Source organism: Lampetra fluviatilis, chromosome 2 (assembly GCF_964198595.1).
Source record: "Lampetra fluviatilis chromosome 2, kcLamFluv1.1, whole genome shotgun sequence".
NCBI lineage: Eukaryota > Metazoa > Chordata > Hyperoartia > Petromyzontiformes > Petromyzontidae > Lampetra > Lampetra fluviatilis.
Genome location: NC_136276.1, coordinates 23,814,943 through 23,837,251, shown reverse-complemented (window position 1 = coordinate 23,837,251; position 22,309 = coordinate 23,814,943). Strand labels below are relative to the sequence as shown.

Below are 22,309 nucleotides of genomic sequence, written 5' to 3'. Positions count from 1 at the left end.
ATCTAAGCGACATGTTCGTGAGCATAAGGCAGATTTGAAACAAGGTAGGATCAATACTTCTGCCGTGGCTGATTATTATTTTAATGCGGCTGGCTAACGCGAAATTTATTTCTCTAAGACGATGGTACTTTGCAAGCCTACTGGCTATCAACAAAGATTGGTTCATGAAGCCATCCATATATACAGACACAATTTCAACCGAGAGGATGGTTATAAGCTCAGCAATCATTGAAAATATGTCATCAACCACTTTGGGTCATGACTTGATTTGTGTTTTCTTGTCAACCTCCACCGTCAGCAGTGTGGGTGTGTGGAGCAAGGTGCAATGGTTGCCTGGCAGCCCTTTGATTGGTGTAGACCTACTCGTTTTCTCCTACATTAACATTAGCTGCCCAGCCCATGCTGCTGACACATTTGGGCTACGCCTATCTCTAAACATTTATAAACAGTCTGCCTTTAGAGGCTAACCCCCCTTTTCCTGATGACCGCTTGTGTTGCGATCGAAACGTCGTGGTTTTTGTTTTTATTCATATTTTATCTTTATTACTGAAACAACCATAAAAAGTCTACATTATAGACTGCGAGTGCGCTCACTCAGTTTAATAACCATTGCTACAGTCTACATTATAGACTGCCAGTACACTCACCAAGGTTAAGAACCAGGCTACAGTCTACATTATAGAGTGCCAGTACACTCACTAAAACTTAGTAACCAGGCTACAGTCCACGTTATAGACTGCCAGTACACTCACTCCGATTCAGAACCAGGCTACAGTCTACATTAGTGTTATTTTGTTTTTATTGTTTTATTCACTTCATTTTTATGATCTTTCTATCTACGTGACTTTACCGAAATAACCAAAGAATCTGTATTGCTGTAACACTGTAATTCAAAAACTCTGTAAAACTTGAACGCTGTAACTCTGAAGTCCCCTCCCTTCAGGATTCGCTCTCATGAATAAAGGGAGAGAGATGACGACTGAGCGGCATCAGGAGGAGGATCCACATGCGGGAAGGAAGGCAGCAGCAGTCATGCAGTTAGGAGCCAACGACCAACCTTTGCCCAAGCTGTGACATCCTATACATATGAAGGTGTTATCGAACAACCCTTTCCTGGTCTGATGATGTACGTGTACATAATCATCTAAACGAAACCAGAAAATAAACATTAATACAAATTAACTTTATCGGTACCAAGGCTCCCATAAGGCCATGCGGGAGGACGTGTGGCACAGTTTGGCGCCAGCTATAGTAGAGTGTGGCCGTCGTGTCGCTACAGTTCTCTGCTCTGAGTACGCTGTCTTTAAAAATAACGACACTACGCCTCTAATTTTAATAGAACTGCTTTTTGTTTTTAGATTGTTGTCCGTCCCGCACCTTCGATTAGCATGGTTGGCTACGTACGGTGTGAATGAAGTTTAACATATGTACATGCAACATATATATGTAACTAGGAGAGTTTGTGTCTCCTGTGTGAGACCACGTGACATCGTGCAACTCTGTGGATCTCCTGTGTGTCTCCTGTGTGAGTCTACGGGTCTCACTGCGAGCCTTTATGAGAGTGTGAGTCTCTGAGCAACTCTGTCGGTCTCCCGGGGTGAGTGTTCGAGTCTCTGAGAGAGTCTGTGGGGGTCTCAGTGCGAGGCTGTGGGTCTGTATGTGAGCCTGCACTCTATGGGGTTGTAGCTGGAGAACGCCATCATTCCTCCAAAGCCGAGACCCAGGGAGTAGAATATCTGTGTGCTCGCATCGAGCCAGACGCGTGGGTTCTTCAGAACCTCCAACTAAGGGAGAGATGGGGAGTGGAAGAGAGACAGAGATAAATGAGGATGAACACAGCTTAGAAGGTGATCGATGCCCTGGTTTCGGTCAACCAAATTACCTACGGTGATAATATTTCGTTTGACACGCAAACTGCATCTCAAAATTTTTTAGGAGACACAGACAATATATTTGTCTCTGTGTAACTTCATGGGTATCTGTGTGTCTGTGGTTCTTTGTGTTAGTCTATGGGTTATGTGAGTCTATGGGTCCCTGTGTGAGTGTATTAGTCCTTGTGTAAGGTTATAGGTTTCTGTGCAACTCTATGGGTCTCAGTGTGAATTTATGGGTCTTATTCAAATTTGCAACATGGTGCTGGCAACGAAAGGGTCTACTATTCTTGCGAATTAGGTAATGGGATCTCGAATAGCCCCTGTGAATGAAGTAGAGGCTCCCACAAGGGGGAGGACGTGTGGCAGAGTTTGGCGCCAGCTATCGTAGAGTGTGGGGGTTGTGTCGCTACAGTTTGATACGGTGAATAGAATGTCTTTAAAAACAACGGTGCTACGGTGAACGGGACACCCACCCTGCAACTTGGAGTTGTCTCAGAAAGGGTTCATACAGACGGACTACTTGCTATAATATGAAGAGTCTAGCACAGGACAAACTACTCGCTATAACGCGAGGAGTCTAGCACGTGACGAACTACTCGCTATAACAAAAGGAGTCTATCTCATGACAGACTACTCGCTATAATGCAAGGAGTCTAGAATTTGACAGACTACTCCCTATACCTCGAGGAGTCTAGCGCTTGACGGACTACTCACTATAACGAGAGCAGTTTAGTGTGTGATGGACTATTTGCCATAATGTGAGGAATCTAGTGTGTAATGGACTACTCTCTTTAACGAGAGGAGTATAGCATGTGACGGACTACTGGCTATAATGCGAGGAGTCTAGCATGTGTAGTGACATGGGAGGGGAGGGGCTGCTGGGGGGCTCTGGGACCCTGGGCGGCCCAAGCGCTTGGGCCCCTTGGCGCTGGGTTCCCAGGCGGCCCAGACGCTTAAGCCTCTTGGCGCCAGGCGTTGGGTTCCCGGGCGGCCCAGGCGCTTAAGCCCCTTGGCGTCACCAACGGGGGGGGGGGGGGGGGCTGTGTGTGCTCTGTGGGATATCTGGGGGCGCACACGGCCCCACCCCTCGTTGGGAACTAGGCATAAAAGGGGAGCTCCCTGGACGATCAGGGCCAGTTGTGAGGGGCAGTTGTAGCTCAAGACCCAAGACCCAAGACCAGCCATCTGAGAACCCTGGGACGCTGTGAGGGCCAGTGGTGGGACTCTGGAACTCCCGACTCTACGACCTTGTGAGGGCGAGTTCCAGAGCGTAGCCAGAGTAGTGTATCTAGGCTGTGTACCTAGGCTGTGTACCTAGGCTGTAACAGAGTATCAGGACTGTTGGAGAGTTGGAGTGTTGGAGTGTTGGAGTGTTGGATTGTAATAAAGAAGTTACCTCTACAAGTGTCTCCGGAACCCGTTACACGTGACAGACTGCTCGCTATAATGTCAGGAGTCTAGACTGTGATGGACTATTTGCTATAACACGAGGAGTCTATGGAGTGGTGGATTGCTCGCTATAGCGCGAGGAAATTGGTGTCTGACGAACTACTCTATAATGTGAGGAGCATAGCGTGTGATGGACGACCCGCGATAACGCGAGGAGTCTAGCATGTTATGGACTGCTCGCTATAACACGAGGAGTCTAGCGCATGACAGATTATTCACTATAACGTGAGGAGTCTAGCACGTGACGGACTACTCACTACAATGAGAGCAGTCTAGTGCGTGACAGACTATTTGCCACAAAACGAGGAGTCTAGTGCATGACGGACAACTTGCTAGAATGTGGCGAGTCTAGCTTGTGACGGACTACTCGCTATAATGCAAGGAGACGAGTGAGTGACAGACTACACGCTATAACGCAAAAAGTTTAGCATGTGACAGAATGCTCGCTATAATGCAAGGAGTCTAGCGTGTGACGGACTACTCGCTATAATGAGAGCAGTCTAGCGTGTGATGGTCTATTTGCCCTAACGAGAGGATTCTTGCATGTGACGGACTACTCGCGATAACACAAGGAGCCTAGCACGTGATGGATTGCTCGCTATAACGTGTGGAGTCTAACGCGTGACTGACTACTCGCCATGACATGAGTCTAGCTCATGACAGATTACTCCCTTAAAGATGAGGAGCCTAGCATGTGACAAGACTACTCACTATAATGCAAGGAGTCTAGCGTGTGACGGGCTGCTCACTATAACGTGAGGAGTCTAGCTTGTGACGGCCTGCTCGCTATAACACGAGGAGTCTATCTTCTTGGTTCTTTCGGTAAAGTCACGTAGAAGGGAAGTAATAAAATAATAAAAATAAAACATAATAAAATAATTCTCACGACGTTTCGGCCACAATGCAAGCAGCCGTCCTCAGGTGAAGAATGAAACACAATTATTTTATTATGTTTTATTATTATTTTATTACTTACCTTCTACGTGACTTTACCGAAAGAACCAAGAAGATGAATCCCTGCAGTCACGAAAGCTTTAAAACGAGGAGTCTAGCTTGTGACGGCCTGCTCGCTATAACATGAGGAGTCTAGCTTGTGACTGACTACTCCCTATAAAGCAAGGAGTCTAGCTCGTAATAGACTACTTTTCTGAGAGGCTTGGGTGTTGGCAGCGTTCTTTTGTAATGGTTGGAACTGGTACTGTAGTTTTGTCGTACTGGTAATTATCAATCTTTACTTTGTTTGGCAATATTACCCTCAATAACTTATGCATCAGTGCACATTGCAATGAAACGGGAACGGTGCAGTGTTGTATATGTCGGATTATGAAATTTTGATAAAAATAATTAAAATCAATACAATTTTAAAAAATGCGTAAAGCGCATACATTATGTTAATGTGTGTAATTATATGCATAAATTATGATAATCACTGAGATAATCGTAGTAATTTATGCGAATGCTTGCGATTATGTTAATGTGTGCAATTATGATAATTAGGCTTAGCTTCGTTATCCAGAGTTGTATCAATCAGGATAAAATGATTATCTTTGATTAACCATTTATTGATTATCCTAGTGTGCTTATGTTGTGTTATGTTAGGTCTCCAAGTTCATATCTCATCGCAGGTAACAGTTCTTATGAATAAGACAGTTTTGCATGGACTGGGAAAGAAGCACTCGAACACTTGGTGTTAAGCAATTTTAATTCTAAACAAACATATGACCTCTAAGATGCAAAGGCAAAAGTATATGTCATTAGATTAATCGGCAAGATTATGCAATTAACGAAAATAAATGACTAAAACATTCTTATTCATGTAACTCGACGGCAGCAACTGCTTTGCACGATCAGTTAATATTGAACGCACCATCTTGAAATGGCAACCCTTTTTGAAACGCAAAGATAACTTTTTGAAAGTCTTATTCGTGTGCGTGTTGTATGTGCGTTGTATTGTTCCCTTGATAATTAATATTTTAAGTAGAGGCAGGGCGCTGTGTCGGAGCTTGTGGGGTGGGGGAGGATACAACCAGTGGCCAGAGATTCCTTCTCGCTTGGGCGTGGCCGCAGCGAGCCCGTGCTGCTCCCTCACTCGGGCGTGTCTCTGCTCGTGCGCTCTCTCTCTCCACTGCTCGATGACGAGTTGGCACGACGCTCGCCGACGTGGTGCGCAATGATTCCGTCGTCGCTACTGGACGTCTTGTCTGTTCTCACTGGGTGTTGGTCGGTGTGTGTGTATCAAACACACGGCGCATTCGATGGCGCTTTCTCTCTCTTGGTGGCAGCTCCAGGCTTCTCCATTGCTGGATGATTGTTGAGTCGGCACGATGCTCGCCTTCGGCGGTGTGCGATGATATCGTCGTCGCTCTCTCCTTGATCGCTGCCAACTTCACATGGACACTCGCCCTTACTGGCTGTGTTGGCTCAGGCTCTGGACGACGCGGCTGTGCGCGCTCACCGGCTTGGAGTGCTCTGGCGATGAACGATGGCTCGTGTTGCTCATCCGCTGCTGCTCGTCCTTTTCGATGCTCACTTGGTCGACGCTTGGCGATTTCCGCCCTTCCTACAGGTTGATTGCTGGTTGTCATTCGTCACTCTCTCTTCTCCGTGCTTTCCTTTGTTCGTGCAGCTGCCAGCTTCACTTGCACTTAACCACACCTCAACACTTCGTTCTGCGAGAAGCGACACCTGCCATCGGTATCGGTGTTTGCTCCCTCACGACGCTCCGCCAGCCGGAGCACGGCTGAAACCCAGCCTCGATCCAGGTTGAACTCAGACTTCTGCGACTCGAACGACCCCTCCTCGTTCCATCTCTCTTCGAGGCACGATCCGCCCCAGCTCCCTTGCGAGCCCCGTCGCAACGCCGCGTCGCAAGCCGAGTTGCAAGACTGAGCGCGACTCGAACCAGACTGCTCATTCGTGATGTGCGCTTGTGCTTAAACTAAAAAACGTGAACCCCTCCCCTCTGCGCATCTCTTGCGAGAGAAACAACAACTGAAAAACAGACGTCCCAGCTATGCCAGCACAGACCCCCCCCCCTCGCGACCCTTTGACCCCTCCTCCCTCTGAGTGGGTCATTCCGAGGCCAGACCCCCAATACGTATTCAGGCTGGTATGTGTTTGTGCCAAATCGTTGGAAGACAAAGGTGGCCGAGGAGATTTATGCAATACATTTATGTGGTCCTGTGTGTTACATTTATTCTTGATATTTCTTATGAGTATCCCTCGGTCTTAGTATCTCGTGGTTATTATTCGGTCTATGTTTAATGAATATTCGTAATGATCCTCGTTACATCATTATTTTGAGGGCTTTGCCAAGTTTGGTTATGCGTTTGTCTCCAGGGAATGGTGTTTTATTCTGAGTTATATTTTAATGTCCTGAGGTTAAGTGTAACAAAGTTTCCACTTAAGCTTTCTGGAATTCGTATTCTTTAGTTTTTAGGAAGGTCATGTAGATAGAAACATACAATACAAAATAATATATAAGCGGTGAATACGAGTAATATAAGGGAATATCTAATAACAAGCCCCTATTGTTTGCTGGTTAATTATTTTTGTTAAGTTTCTACTTTTCGTAAAGGAAAACGTTAAAGAAAACGCGAGTTACAATAGTTGTTTTTCTCTGCTCTGCACCTTATCCGTGCATCTCCAGACGTCTTGGGAAGGTTAGGCCATCGACCTTTTGTCCATCTGGATGTCTCTGACCTTTCTGTGCTCTGAAATCTTGCCACTTAATGGCCCTCCCCGTTTCACAGATTCCTGGTGTGCTTGTGTAGTGGTGGTATTGACGTGCGCCGACTGTGACAGTGATGGATCACGGGGCGGCGCGGGGTGCGGGGTTGGGCACGCGTTGTGGGCGTGGTGTGGACGCGCGCGCCGGGAGTGACAGATGACGGGGCGGCGCGGAGTGAGTGGTGAGGCACGATGAGATGTGGGAAAAGAGGATCGTAGCCAGCGCCCGGCGATTGGTCGAATAAGTGGGGGCTCGCAGCGACGTCCGCAGGTGGGGTATAAAGGGGGACGCGCGAGAGCACTCGGGGAGAGTTACCCAGTTGAAGACCCGGAGACGGAGCTGAAGACCTAGTGAAGCCGAGTAGCTCAGTGGCGTTAGTCGCCGAGTAGCTAAGTGGATGTTGGTCATCCGAGTAGCTCAGTGGCGTTAGTCGCCGAGTAGCTAAGTGGATGTTGGTCATCCGAGTAGCTCAGTGGCGTTAGTCGCCAAGTAGCTAAGTGGGTGTTTGTCACCCGAGATACAAAGTAGGTGTTAGTCACCTGTAACCAAGTTTGATAAAATAAAGAGTGTGTTACCCGTGAAGTCGTCTCCCGCCGAGTTACTACATTACAACTGGCGTCAGAAGTAAACCTGTCTTCAAGAAGTATGGACACAAGGAAGACTACCCGTACCCACGAGCGAGGTCGGGATGACGACGGCGTACCGGGGACACCGACCTCGGGAGTAGAGGACGAGGAGTTGCCGCCGATGCAGCACTTCGCGGTGATGGCCGACGCTCCGCTTGCCTCCGACACCAGCCTCCAGGACGCGCACTCCCGGTTGGCGGAGTTGCTGCTCGCCGCCGCTGCAATCTTGGCCGAGATCTCCGTTCCAGCGGGCGGGAAAACGGCTGCGGGGTTGGAGGAAGGAGCGAGGCTGGCGGGATCCCGCCAAAAGGCGCTTCGCGCCAAAAGTCTGGAAGTTCCCGCCGTTTTTGAGGAGCCGCCATTGATTGGCGGGAAACACGGACGCCACGTGGCCGGACACCTCCGCGCAGCGCAGCCCACGTCATCAGAGCGCGCCGGAGCCCTCCATTTTGCGCCTGACAACCGAGCCGACATTTTACACAACTCCAGCGGAGCGCGGGAAAATCTCTCCGACGTCGACGACGATCGGGTCCTCCAGCAAAGATTGCCCGCGCTGTCGGCGTTCAAGGCGGATGGGGGCGACTGGGGAGCCTTCCAACGAAGGTTCCTCGCTCATCAGGAGATGTCGGGGTGGTCCGACACCACTGCCCTGCGTGCGTTGCCAGCGATGCTTGACGACGACGCGCTTGCAGCCTTCACATCTGCTGCAAGGTCGTCCCGCTCTACGCTCCAGGCCGCACTACACCTGATGGCGAAGGTGTTCGGGCCGCCCTCCACGTGTCGCCACCAGTTCTACGATCGGCGGAAGGTGGCTGGGGAAACGACGCTAGCCTACCGCACGGCACTACTCGCCTTGGCGGACGCAGCTTTTCCCCGCATGGATAAGGAGGGGAAGGACGCCATGGTGACGGAGCAGCTGCTGGTGTTGGCCCACGAGTTGGGGGTCCCCATCAACGTGGCAGACGAGATGGAGATCTGCTCCCTGGCGATCGCCACGAGCATTCACGCGTACGAGGTCCTCAAACGCAAGCCGGGGGTCGTCTGCAAATGGCCGGGGAACGCGGCACTGGCCGCCACGATCGCCGAACCTCAGCCAGCTGCGGTGCAGGAGCAGGCCTTCGCTGCATCGCGTCCGGGGGAGTGGAGAACGGGAGGTCGTTCGCCCACACGTTCGCCCCGCAAGCTGGAGCAACCGAAACCTACGACGTCCGTCGTCTGCTACAACTGCGGCCTTCGGGGTCACGTCGCAGCCGGGTGCCGGGCCCCGCGTCAGCGCGCCGCAGGACCACGTCGGGACGACGACCAGGGCCACAAGTCATCCCAACAAAACCCGGCAAGTCGCGGCACCTCACACGTTCGGTCCACAAACACGGCACATTCGGGTCGCCGCTTCGCGGTGGGGGGTTCGCGGCTGGGTGCCGGGGGTTCAATTCGGCGAGGGGGGTCCGTACGCGGCCCGCAAGCAGTCGAGTGGTCCGAATTGGCCCACAGGATCGTGGCTGCGTCGGCCGGGTCGTCCGTGGTAACGGGGTTCATTGACGGGGTTGAGGTCCGGGTGCTTGTTGACACGGGTGCGTCGGCCACCATCATCTCGGACCTTATTTATAACATTCTTCCCGTCCAAAGTAGACCCCTTCTGCCGGTAGACGTGCCATTTTATGCGGCGAATGGGGGATCCCTGGGGATCATCGGCCAGATTCGGGCGACTATTTGTATTGGTGACATTAAATTAGCGGGCCCTATTTTTGTATCATCATCGCTGGCCGTTCCCTGTTTGCTAGGTACGGACTTTTTGTCAAAAATGCCCATCAAAATTCTTATAGATCAGGCCTGCATAGAGCTTCCGTCAGGTCGGCGGGTTGCCTTCTTGTCGAGCCCTACCAAAGTGCGCACGGTTTGTGCGACGGTGCAGGCGCTGGCGACTCACACTGTACGGGTGCCCCCGGGATCGCAAATGTTAGTACCCCTTCGGTTCAGGAAGCCACTCGAGGTGGGTGCGGAGGCACAGGGGGTGCTGTTGGGGCCGTCAAACAGAGCCAGTAAGGGCCTCGACTTAGCGGTTGCTCAAACCATGGTGAGAGGGGACAGTGAGCCGTTCGTAATGGTCCTGAATACGGGGTCGCGGCCGGCCGTAATTGCGCAGGGAACGGTGCTGGCTCACGCCGCGCCGCTACCCGTTGAGGAACGGCTCGTGGCTCAAGCAGATTTCACTGTCGAGTCGCATCCTCATAGTGATGAGGGGACTGAGTGGTTGGACTCGCTGTGTGCGGGTTCAGATAACTTGTCCGGGGTGCAATTGGGAGCATTGCGGGGTTTGCTCATCGAGTTTGCTGACGTGTTCAGCAAACATAAGTACGATATCGGCTGCACTGACCTGTTGCGCCACCACATAGCTACAGGGGACGCGGCCCCTATTCGTCAGAATCCCTTCCGGCTCAGCCCGGCCGAGAAGGAACATGTGCAATCGGCGGTTAATGATATGTTGGCGGCAGATATCATTTCGCCCTCTTCTAGTCCGTGGGGTGCTCCTATTGTCCTAGTAAAGAAACAGGACGGGTCCTTGCGGTTTTGTGTCGATTTCCGCCGCTTAAACAAAATCTCGATGGCGGATGCGTATCCGCTCCCCAGGATGGATGAGTCGCTGGATGCCTTGGCGGGAGCGCAGTTTTTTTCCACACTCGATCTGCTTTCTGGATTTTGGCAATTGCCACTCGATAACGAGTCTAAACCTAAAACTGCTTTCCGAACACCTGGGGGCCTATTTGAATTCAACCGTTTGCCCATGGGCTTACATTCCGCTCCCGCCACGTTCCAGAGACTCATGGAATTGGTTTTGTCGGGGCTCCAATGGGATACCTGTTTGATTTATCTTGACGATATTATCGTCTTTAGTCGGACTTTCGAGGAGCACCTTCAGCGACTGAGAGCGGTGTTCCTCAGGATGCGTTCCGCTAAGCTTAAATTTAAACCGGCTAAATGTTTTCTGCTTCGGGAATCGGTCAGGTATTTGGGCCATATCGTGAGTCGTTCAGGGATCTCGACGGACCCTGCTAAGACGCATTGCGTCAGCTCATGGCCAACGCCAACCTCGGTCACGGAGGTTCGTAGTTTCATTGGTTTTGCCTCCTATTACCGTCGTTTTGTCAAGCAATTTGCCACCATAGCCAAGCCCCTGCACGCTTTGACGGCTAAGGGTGTGAGGTTTCACTGGGGGGCGGAAGAGGAGGCTGCGTTCTGCTCCCTCCGTGACGCTTTGGTGCAGGCTCCCCCCTTGTGTTACCCCGATTTCACACAACCGTTTTTGCTTGACACGGACGCCAGCAATACGTGTATCGGGGGGGTGCTCTCACAGGTGGTCGGGGGGGTTGAACGGGTGGTCGCCTACGGTAGTAGGGTTCTTTCCCCCGCAGAACAACGCTATTGCGTAACTCGTCGTGAATTGTTAGCCATTGTGGTTTTTACACAGCAATTCAGGCCGTATCTTTACGGCCGTCATTTTACGGTCCGGACGGACCATGCGGCTCTACAATACGCTATGCGCGTGGCACAGCCATCGGGCCAATTGTCCCGATGGTTGGAGGTCCTTCAAGACTACCAATTCACGACGATTTACCGAAAGGGGTTGCGGCACTCAAACGCGGACGCCTTGTCGCGGTTGCCGCCGTGCACGGACTGCACATGTTTGTTGGGATCAGCGCGGTGCAAACCCCCGGTCGCCGGCACCCCGGGAGTTGCGCTCGCCGCCACTGACACCCCGGGAGAGGACGCCCCCTCGGGGAGGGATTCGCTGTTGTCGTTGCCCCTCATTGAGTGGGGCCGCCTCCAGATGTCCGACAGCTCCCTACTTACGCTGCGTCGGAAAGTTGGCGCTCCCGAAGAAGGGGAGGCGCGGGTCGGTTCCTGGGTGTGCAGACAGGGCCTTTTGATGAGGTGGGACAACATGTCCCGGCGTCACGTGCTCGTTGTGCCTGTTGCTATGCGGGGTAGGGTTGTTCTGGCAGCTCATGAACGGCTCATGCATCTGGGTTTTCACAAAACGCTCGCCCTAATCCAGCGAGACTATTATTGGCCGGGGATGGGTAACGACGTGGCGAATATTCTTAAGGGATGCGTAGGGTGCGCCAAAAGGAAACCGCCACCATTGGCAGCTAATCCACCGCTGCAATCCATTCAGGTTTCGCGTATAAACGAATTGGTAGCGTTGGACATCTTGGGGCCCTTTCCGGTTACACCAAGGGGAAATAGGTTCCTGCTGGTTGGCGTGGAATACTTCACCCGATGGCCTATGGCATGGCCGCTCGCCAACCAGTCGGCTGCGGCGGTGGCGGACGCCTTTGTCCAGGGTTATGTGTTGGACAAGGGCGCCCCCGAACGCTTGCTGACGGATCAAGGGAAGAATTTTTCGAGCGTTTTGTTGCGCGAGGTGTGCGACCTGTTGGGTACAAAGAAAGTGCGTACTTCCCCCTACCACCCGCAGACTGACGGGATGGTTGAGCGTCTGAACAGGACGATTACGTCTATGTTGTGCCAACAGGTCTGCGACGATCAGGTTGATTGGGACTTACAGGTGCCGGGGGTACTCGCGGCCTATCGAATGGCCCCTCACGCGGCGACGGGGTTTTCCCCATTTTTTCTTATGTATGGGCGGGAGGCCGATCCGGCCATGGACGTCCAACTGGGGATTTCCCAGCCACGTGCAAAATCTAAATTGGCAGACCACATCAAATTTAATATCGCCAAATTGACTGAAGCGCGGGAGGCGGCAAGGTTGAATTCGCGGTCGCGGCAAATTGCAAACGAGAAATTGCATGAGCGGAGGGTGCATACGCATGATTGGAAACCAGGCGATAAGGCCTGGCTGCATTGTCCACATGCACCGTTGGCTACGTCCCCCAAGTTGTTGAGACCTTGGAGGGGACCGGTGGAAATTGTGCGGGTTGCACGACCCCAGAGTATACAGATTAAATGGGGGAAACGCCGTTGGTATGTGCACCCCTCCCGACTGAAGCCCTATGCGGCACCGTGTGACCCCGTTCTGTGCCGTGACGACCGGGCGTGTGATGTGACCGTCGACTCGGGGAGGGAGGTGTCGCAGGCTGCTCCTAACGTGTCTCCACCTGACCCACCCCCAGGTGCCTCGGGCTTGACGGCTGCTGACCGTCGGGAGCCTGAACCCCGGGGCACGCACGAGTCCTCGATGCCTGGCCGATGTCTTCCTGAACCGCCGGCACCACCGGACGTTCAACCGCGTCTGGTGCCGTACGACGGACCGGCAAGGCGGACTCGGGCTAGGTCTCAACAATTTTCATGAAGACGGTTTTTTTTGCTCTACACCGAGCTCGCCCGGTGTTCCCCTCTGCCGGGGTAATGTCCCGTTGTAGGGACGCTCGGAAGAAAAGGGGACACTGCACGAGTCGAAAGAAAAAAAAAAATTTTCCATTTATTTTTTTTGCATACACATTGCTATTGTCACTCGCCGGTTTGTATATATTGTTCTATTGTCGCGGTGGCATTGGTTGAGGGTTGCGGATGGTTGTTGTTCTTGTTGTTGTGTTGTGTTACGGGGCACACAGGGGGGGTTTGTATATTTTTATAGCAGCCGGGGCGGCTGCGAGCTATGTGGTAGGGGGTGATGTAGTGGTGGTATTGACGTGCGCCGACTGTGACAGTGATGGATCACGGGGCGGCGCGGGGTGCGGGGTTGGGCACGCGTTGTGGGCGTGGTGTGGACGCGCGCGCCGGGAGTGACAGATGACGGGGCGGCGCGGAGTGAGTGGTGAGGCACGATGAGATGTGGGAAAAGAGGATCGTAGCCAGCGCCCGGCGATTGGTCGAATAAGTGGGGGCTCGCAGCGACGTCCGCAGGTGGGGTATAAAGGGGGACGCGCGAGAGCACTCGGGGAGAGTTACCCAGTTGAAGACCCGGAGACGGAGCTGAAGACCTAGTGAAGCCGAGTAGCTCAGTGGCGTTAGTCGCCGAGTAGCTAAGTGGATGTTGGTCATCCGAGTAGCTCAGTGGCGTTAGTCGCCGAGTAGCTAAGTGGATGTTGGTCATCCGAGTAGCTCAGTGGGCGTTAGTCGCCAAGTAGCTAAGTGGGTGTTTGTCACCCGAGTACTAAGTGGATGTTGGTCATCCGAGTAGCTCAGTGGCGTTAGTCGCCAAGTAGCTAAGAGGATGTTGGTCATCCGAGTAGCTCAGTGGGCGTTAGTCGCCAAGTAGCTAAGTGGGTGTTTGTCACCCGAGTACTAAGTGGATGTTGGTCATCCGAGTAGCTCAGTGGGCGTTAGTCGCCAAGTAGCTAAGTGGGTGTTTGTCACCCGAGTACTAAGTGGATGTGGGTCATCCGAGTAGCTCAGTGGGCGTTAGTCGCCAAGTAGCTAAGTGGGTGTTTGTCACCCGAGATACAAAGTAGGTGTTAGTCACCTGTAACCAAGTTTGATAAAATAAAGAGTGTGTTACCCGTGAAGTCGTCTCCCGCCGAGTTACTACATTACACTTGTAAGGAGTAGAGGCTGTTTTCATTATTTAATTTAAAAAAATATCTATGTAAAAAAATGTTTTATTCTTAATATAAATTTTTGAAAAACAGGGCATAGATACAACAGCAGTCACTACCTATGTACGTATGTCCCCACTGGTACTTTAGTACTGTATGTATGTTGAACTTATTTTGCATTGTACATAGCCAAATATGCTAATCGGAAGGACAACAAACTAAACACAAAAATATATAATAAAAAAGACGAGTTTTCAATCTTGATTATTTAAAAGTGCATGGCTCCTTTCCCCTGGTTTTAAACTCAGGTGTTCAGAGTTTGGGACTAAGGTACACGGAATTTCTTTACCTGCGTCGCGACTTGTGCTATAGACCGGGTTCATATTGATTTTTTTTAAATGCTTGGCTCCAGTGGTGGATGGGCACAGTAGTAGGTCATGGTGACCAAACTCCTTCTTAAAGTAACATAACAATCGATGCCTCTACAAGTGTCCATATGGGCATCGATAAATGCGTAGTCTATTAACCTTATTCGGCACCATACTAACTAGTGTAGTCGAAGATAATAATTAAAAACAGAAACAACCACAAAGCGCGGCTCACTCTAACTCGCACCGTAACTCCAACCTCAAAATGTGATTTGTCTCTACAAAAACGGAGACTCACCTTGGGAGTAAAGAGGTACGCGAGTCCGTCAGTCGCTCCCTCCAGCGTGAGTCCCCTCACCAGGAAGCACAGCAGAATCACGTAGGGGAACGTGGCCGTCACGTACACCGCCTGAACACAACATCACCTAAAATCCAATATCCATACGCGAGTCTATGGGTCTCTTATTGCGTGAGTCTCTTGTGTCTCAGTTTGAATCTGTGGGTCTCTGCAAGTATGCTCTTCTTTGTGTGAGTCGGATTATCACAGTTGTCTACGTATGGTGCAAATAGAAGTTCAAAATACGAGTATATCTCCGCGAGAATATGGGTCTCTGGGGGGATCTATTGATATCTGCAATAGTCTAAGGGTCTCTGTGAGTCTGCATGTCTCCCTGTGCATCTATGCATCCGTGCTAGTCTATGGGTTTCATGTGTGAGGTGACAACCTACGACCAGGTAAAGCCCACTGAGCTATGTACAGTGGCTCTTTTTTAGAAGCAACTTGGTCACAAATGATAGGTCAACGAAGTGGCTTATAATTTTCAAATTTATTGCAGCCAAATACCCTAAACGCAAGTTGATTCTAAATGTGTAGTGATAAACTGGAGAACCTGGAGAAAAATCCCGAGTCACCACAGGGGGAGACATGAAAACTCCAAATATACAAGCGTCAGGATTGGGATCGAATGCACGACCTCCTGCATACCAGGCGAGAGAGATAACATCTCGGGTTCATGCAAGTCTATGGGCCGGCCTCTGCGTGAATCTACGTGAATCTATGTGTCTTGTGATGCCGCCGCAACGAAGCCGTTCAGCAGGCACCCCACCCCCGACCTCGCCACCCCCAAGCAACGGAGCCAACCCCTCGTCCCCCTCACCTCACCTCACATGAACACACCCGCACGCATTTCCCCCCCCCCCCATAGAGCTGGAAGGGAAGGTCACCTGATCGACCGGTTTTTATCCGAGAAACCCTTATCGGGATTAACTCTCACGGTTTCCGGCGATCAGGGAATTGGACGGCCTCCCCCGACGCTACGTTGCACCGCGGCGCTGCGACCTGCCTTAAGATGGCATGGCCGCAGCGAGGGGCATTCGGCCACCGCGGTTGAAGCGCATCCCCCACACACACCACCCACGTGTCGACGGGGCAAGCAGGGGAGGGACGGGACAGCATGAGTAGCGGGACCGCAGGGGCTCTTGCGCATAGTCACGGATGGTTGGGATAATTACGCTTGAGCGCGCAGGCACCATTGTTAGGGAGGGAAAGGGATTAATTAGAATTTACGCCGCGCAACGCCGCACATTGATTAGCATATCACAGGCGCCCGGAACCGCGGTGCGCGTGCTAGAGGACGCGAGCCCATTGTTAAGGAAAAGCTGAGGGCCACCGTCCGGCACGGAGCCGCATCCCTTTGATGTAGGGAGGATAAAAAGGGGGGCAAAGGAGAGATCGGGTTCTCTTACTCCAGCGCCAGGCGACCAGACGCAGCTCCAGCCAGCGACCCGGACGTCCGTGCGACGCACCGAGGTACGCTGTTAGCACAAGGATCAGCGGACCGCCGTGGACACTTAACGGTGAGTAAGGAGGTAAAAGTAGGATCATAGCCGATAAATAGAGAATAGATTCAGGGGTGGTAGAATAGGCCAGCCTCGTCGACTCAAACTGATTTAACATCAATTCGCAGGTAGCAAATAATAAATCATTAATAGCGAAGCGTGGCCTCGCGTGATCTTGTCAAGCAGTGGGAACGTGTGGGTGCGCGTGTGTACACAGTGGTTCGCCATGTGAGTGAGCGCTGCGTAGAGCGGTGCACGAGTGGGTGTCGCGTGTGTGCAGGTGTGTGCGCTCGTAGTGTGGGGGAAGGGGTCGGTGCGTCCGCAGGTCCCCGCTCCGTCTGTCGCCACCGGGACTCGTGCAGTGTGAGGGCAGCGTCGTTCGCCCTCCGACCCCTGACCCCCGTTTAATAGCGCGTGATCCATGGAGAGACAACGCAGCGTCTGCAGGTGAACGAGGGCGTGCGGCGAGCTATGCCTCTCACACGAGCTCGCGGAGGGACGGACCAGGGAGGGGAGCCGTCGGGCGATGAGCCCAGCGACGGCAGCAGCTGCTCGCAGAGCAGCGAGGGGTCGGCGCACGGCGGAGTCCCTGCCATAGGCACGGAGCAGGGAGGGACTTCGGGGACCAGCGGCCCCAACAACATGGTGTCAGAAGTGGGATGTATGTTGTTGGGGCCGCTGGTCCCCGAAGTCCCTCCCTGCTCCGTGCCTATGGCAGGGACTCCGCCGTGCGCCGACCCCTCGCTGCTCTGCGAGCAGCTGCTGCCGTCGCTGGGCTCATCGCCCGACGGCTCCCCTCCCTGGTCCGTCCCTCCGCGAGCTCGTGTGAGAGGCATAGCTCGCCGCACGCCCTCGTTCACCTGCAGACGCTGCGTTGTCTCTCCACGGATCACGCGCTATTAAACGGGGGTCAGGGGTCGGAGGGCGAACGACGCTGCCCTCACACTGCGCGAGTCCCAGCGGCGACAGACGGAGCGGGGACCTGCGGACGCACCAACCCCTTCCCCCACACTACGAGCGCACACACCTGCACACACGCGACACCCACTCGTGCGCCGCTCTACGCAGCGCTCACTCACGTGGCGAACCACTGTGTACACACGCGCACCCACACGTTCCCACTGCTCGACAAGATCACGCAAGGCCACGCTTCGCTATTAATGATTTATTATTTGCTACCTGCGAATTGATGTTAAATCAGTTTGAGTCGACGAGGCTGGCCTATTCTACCACCCCTGAATCTATTCTCGATTTATCGGCTATGATCCTACTTTTACCTCCTTACTCACTGTTAAGTGTCCACGGTGGTCCGCTGATCCTTGTGCTAACAGCGTACCTCGGTGCGTCGCACGGACGTCCAGGTCGCTGGCTGGAGCTGCGTCTGGTCGCCTGGCGCTGGAGTAAGAGAACCCGATCTCTCCTTTGCCCCCCTTTTTATCCTCCCTACATCAAAGGGATGCGGCTCCGCGCCGGACGGTGGCCCTCAGCTTTTCCTTAACAATGGGCTCGCGTCCTCAAGCACGCGCACCGCGGTTCCGGGCGCCTGTGATATGCTAATCAATGTGCGGCGTTGCGCGGCGTAAATTCTAATTAATCCCTTTCCCTCCCTAACAATGGTGCCTGCGCGCTCAAGTGTAATTATCCCAACCATCCGTGACTATGCGCAAGAACCCCTGCGGTCCCGCTACTCATGCTGTCCCGTCCCTCCCCTGCTTGCCCCGTCGACACGTGGGTGGTGTGTGTGGGGAATGCGCTTCAACCGCGGTGGCCGAATGCCCCTCGCCGCGGCCATGCCATCTTAAGGCAGGTCGCAGCGCCACGGTGCAACGTAGCGTCGGGGGAGGCCGTCCAATTCCCTGATCGCCAGAAACCGTGAGAGTTAATCCCGATAAGGGTTTCTCGGATAAAAACCGGTCGATCAGGTGACCTTCCCTTCCAGCTCTATGGGGGGGGGGGAAATGCGTGCGGGTGTGTTCATGTGAGGTGAGGTGAGGGGGACGAGGGGTTGGCTCCGTTGCTTGGTGGTGGCGAGGTCGGGGGTGGGGTGCCTGCCGAACGGCTTCGTTGCGGCGGCATCACAGTGTCTCTGTGCATCTGTGCGTCCATCCGAGTCTGTGTGTGGGTCAGTGGGTCCATGCGACTCTGTGGATCTCTGATTGGTATTACGTGTCTCTCTGTGCATAAGTGGGTCCGTGTGAGTCTGTGGGTCTATATGTGAGTCAGTGGATCCATGTGAGTCTGGGTCTCCGTGTGGGTCAGTGAGTCCGTTTGAGTCTATGGGTCTATATGTAGCTCAGTGGGTCTGTGTGAGTCTGGGTCTATGTGTAGGTCAATGGGTCCTGCTTGTCTATGGGTCTATGTGTGGATCAGTGGCGCCGTGCGAGTCTCTGGGTCCATGTGTGGGTCAGTGGGTCCGTGCTAGTCGATGGGTCTATGCGTGAGTTACTACGTCCATGTGAGTCTGCAGGCCTCCATGGGGACGCTGCCCACACCTTGCCCGTGCTCTCGATGCCACGGAGCGTGCACAGGTAGACTGCGGCCCACGCCGCCATGAGGCACAGCCCGAGCCACCACTGGATGCCCCCGCTCTCTTCCAGCGTGCCAGTCACGTTTAACGTCTCACGGTACCAGAAGTGATCCACGGGATGGCTCCGCAAGCACTCTGGCAGGTAGTCTGCATGCGGTCAGTTTGACAAACTAATTAAACATTCGCTGCTGCCATGGGCAGCATGTCCCGCACCTCCAATTAAAACTGAACTGAACTCTTTTTTTATTTTACCACGTAGGGCCCACTGAGCTATACAGCTTTTTTTTCAGAAGCGACCTGGCCACAAATGAAACCTCAGCGAAGTGGCTTATCATGTGGACATGTATAGCAGCCAAATACTTTAAACGCATGTTTTTTTTTTTATTGTGAAGGGAAAAACCGGAAGACCCAGAGGAAAATCCACATGACCACGGGGAGAACATGCAAACTCCAAATATCGAGGCTTCACGGTCAGGATCGAACCCATCACCTCCTGTATACCAGGTGAGGTAGTTAACATCTCACCCATATATACGGTGCGATATAAGTTCAACATACATTCGCAATCAACAAAACAACTCCACAGGGTCTGTGTGAAAAACACCCATCAACATTCTGGTCAATAGTAGTGTTATGGCCTTAGAAGGAAAAAATATAAAATAGCATTTTTCGGCAATGGCCCTTCTTTCGTAGCACTTCAACGTGACCTATTACACACGTTTCCTTTGAGTGAGTGAGAATTTTATGAAAAAGGCTCGCGCACCCTGCTCCGCTATCAGCCATGCTTTCGGCAAAAACATTTCGGAGGTCAGGCTTTTTCAATCTCCAAGTGCACTGGCTTGGAGCAACACGGTGGCGAGATGTTAACTTCCTTGCCTGGTATGCAAGAGGGGGGGGGGGTGGTTCGATCCGGACAGGAACGAAATGTGCAGTGGATACCTACGGGCTATTTTCCCATGGATCGTGATGATGATGCATTTTCACGTGATAAGCAACTTCATTAAGCTATCAATTGTGGCCTCTTTGCTTCTGAAAAAGAAACTAATATATCAGTGGGTCCTTACCTGGTAAAATAAAATTGTTTAGTTTTATTTGTATATGTTTATTAAATTATTTGTTTACCTTTCCTATACTTTGCACTTCTATCTTGTTTTTGTATTGTTTGTTGTAATGTTCTGACCCCATGCTCCTCCTAGACATCTGTGAAAAAGAGCTACATAGCTCATCGGATTCCACCAGTATTAACAAATATTCTTATTCTGTATGTTTATTAATGAATGGGTGAGTGAATGAATGAATGAGGAGATCAGAAGTATCCAGTCACCATCTCCTTGCTCATTGAGTGGGCAGTTCTTCCATGGCAGGGGCTCCTCAAATGAGTTGAAGAAGTACCAGAGAATCCACGCGAGGATGGCGTTGTAGTAGACACCCACGAGGAAAGAGATCAGCATGGACGTTACCCCTGCACACAAAGACAAAGACCCCGCCCCCCGTATAATCTATTAACAGACTGATGTGGCAAGTGCTGTTAGCGAGTAGCACCAATGAAGGTCGGCATGGCACACAAGGGGGTGGGTGGTCAGCACCACGCCCGACTGCCTTTGTATCCCCAGTGGCGATGTTTACACACCGTACCAAGTACTCGTTTAAGGTTGAGTCTACCTAGGGGACGCCCAGGACCGATTCAGATAATCGTTATTACTGGTGTGATAGCGGGATTCGAACTCGGGTCGCCAGGTTCCGAGCACAGTGCACAAACCGTTGCACCAACGCTTTCCACGATTGGGATCAAACAACAGCAACATCGCCCCTAGTGAAACATAAACGTGGCAAGGGAGGTGAATCGGTTAAGGGCAAAATATGTAAGATGGTCGCATATGAGCCGTGGTACCGTACCTAGGCCTCCGAGCAGGGGGTGAATGTCATTCCACACTCCCACGCTGCCTTGCCTCAGCCTCTGGCCGATGGCAAGCTCCAGGTGGATGATTGGTATTCCCTCCACCACCAGGCAGATGAAATATGGGATGAGGAACGCACCTGTATGGAGGAGGAGAGGGGAAGTGATTATTCACTGTGCTGGATGAACGCCTTAATTCAGCCAACATAATTTTTTATTAATAAGAGTTCAAAATAAATTCGTTTATATAGCAACGTCATTCATGCTAATTGCATCCCCAACGCTGTACATTAATTATATATATCAAGGCCAAATCCTCTTGTTTATAGCAACTACTAGCAGTGAGTACCCGGCGTTGCCTGGGCGAAAAAAGCAGACACACATGGACTTACACACAGATTTCGACCCACACACATAGAAACACATCGACTTAGACGCACACACACACATATGGTTAAACCCAGGATGGATCGTTAGCAGGCCAGCCTAAATTTTTGTAACCGGCGAATGTTCCATTAGGGGGGTGCATGCTTCGCAAGCGTAGAGAAGGGAGGGAATTACCGTGGCCGAGAAGACCTGGAGCTTCATGCGCAGCGAGAGACCAGGTAACTTCCACACAGCGTAACGCAGCCAATGAAAAGAGAATGGCACTCGACTGATTTGGAGTGAGACCTCTGCTGTTAAACCGGAGCCGGTCATGAGCACACTGGCCAGGTATGGGAATCTCTCCGATCTCTCCACAACTGCCGCATCACCAATTGTGAGTTGTGGGGGTGGGTTGTCCGATGGTACAAAATACCCAGGCAGGTGCTTAGTTTTGGTGGGGCTGATGGTAAGGCCCCACCTCTTAGTGAGCAGCAATCACCAGAGCATCGGCATACATAACATGGTTGAGCAATAGGGAGGCATCCCTTGACCGCACCCGGGCATCGGTCAGCCTCCCATTGTATCTGTACCAAATGGTAATTCCTCGGGTACAGCCATTGAAGGCTTCACGAACTACGTGGTCCAAAGATATGTTAAATAATGTGGAGCCAGAGGACATCCTTGTAACACCCCAAGGTGTAGAGGGAATGGCTCTGACTGACGGCCACGTAGTTTGACGTGGGGTCGCTCACCATCATGAAGGTCCTTAAGGATCGTGAGCAAAGTGTGAGGGACTCCGAAAGCATGAAGAACAACCCAGAGGCCAGGCGGACTGATGGTATCATAGGCCTTGAGCAGGTCAATAAAGCACATACATTCACTCACACGCACACATGGACCTACAGACACGCAAAGAAATGGACTTACACTGACTGACATGGAGCCATGCACACAAAGCGACTAACAGACGCCCATGGACTGACACACACAGACATATCGACTCACACACACAAACACATGGACTCACACACACACACATATGGACTCACACACGCATATACATGCACTTTAGATACACACACATGGAGTTACACACATATCGACGTACACGCATACAGCGACTCACACACACATAT

The 22,309-nt window shown here is 52.1% G+C and overlaps 1 pseudogene; it reads right to left on the bottom strand.

Annotated features, from left to right (window-relative positions):
* Positions 1-22,309, bottom strand: part of LOC144944355 (sodium-dependent neutral amino acid transporter B(0)AT1-like) — a 165,940-nt pseudogene that overhangs the window by 44,436 nt on the left and 99,195 nt on the right.